This window comes from Chrysochloris asiatica, unplaced genomic scaffold (genome assembly GCF_000296735.1).
Source record: "Chrysochloris asiatica unplaced genomic scaffold, ChrAsi1.0 scaffold00004, whole genome shotgun sequence".
In the NCBI taxonomy this organism is placed as follows: Eukaryota; Metazoa; Chordata; class Mammalia; order Afrosoricida; family Chrysochloridae; genus Chrysochloris; species Chrysochloris asiatica.
The window spans coordinates 29,900,303-29,901,264 of NW_006408522.1; the positions used below are offsets into that span (position 1 = coordinate 29,900,303).

The following is a 962-nucleotide window of genomic DNA, read 5'->3' on the forward strand; positions in this document are numbered from 1 at the left end:
AACTGGTGGTCTGCCTGTAAACTTTTACTCAATCCACAATAAAAACGTTTATTAAAAAGAGAGAGAGAGAGAGATGGGGATAAGATTTAAAAAAAAAAAAAAAAATCTGCTACACAAAGCAGCTCAAGGAGTTTGATGGGAAGAGCTTGGTCTCAGTTACCAAGGAAGGCCTAGAGCTACCAGAGGATGAAAAGGAGAAGAAGAAAATGGAAGAGAGCAAGGCCAACTTTGAGAACTTTTGCAAGCTCATGAAAGAAATCTTAGACAAGAAGGTTGAGAAGGTAACAATCTCCAATAGACTTGTGTCTTCACCCTGCTGCATTGTGACTAGTATATATGGCTGGACAGTCCATGTGGAACGGATCATGAAAGCCCAGGCTCTGTGGGACAACTCTACAATGGGCTTCATGATGGCCAAAAATTGATCTGGAGATCAATCCAGATCACCCAATTGTGTAGACACTGAGGCCAAAGGCTGAAGCAGACAAGAATGACAAAGCTATCAAGGACCTAGTGGTCCTGCTCTTTGAAACTGCACTTCTCTCTTCTGGCTTCTCCCTTGAGGATCCCCAGGCCCACTCCAACAGCATCTACCACATGATCAAGCTGAGTTTAGGCATTTATGAAGATGAAGTGACTGCTGAGGACCCCAGTACGGCTGTTCCTAGTGAGATCCCCCCTGCCCTCAAGGGTGATGAGGATGCATCTCACATGGAAGAAGTCTTTTCTACCTACAAAACTTGTGCCCTCTGTCTAGTGTCCCTGTGGTTTCCACAGCAGCCTTGAGTGGCCTGTGCCACCTGGCTCCATCTGCTGATAACTAGTGGTTATTTTTTCTCCTGAGCCTTGTGTATAAAGCAGGATATAAGGCCCTCAGGCCCTGACCCCCTCCCTTATTTGGGAGTGGGGTTAGATGTTGTGTATTGTGGTTTTTTGTTGTTTATTTTGTTCTGAAACTAAAG

General features: G+C 44.9%; 1 pseudogene; it reads left to right on the plus strand.

The window, feature by feature from the left end:
* Positions 1-786, plus strand: part of LOC102821714 — a 3,323-nt pseudogene extending 2,537 nt beyond the window's left edge.
* Positions 787-962: the final 176 nt, after the last annotated feature.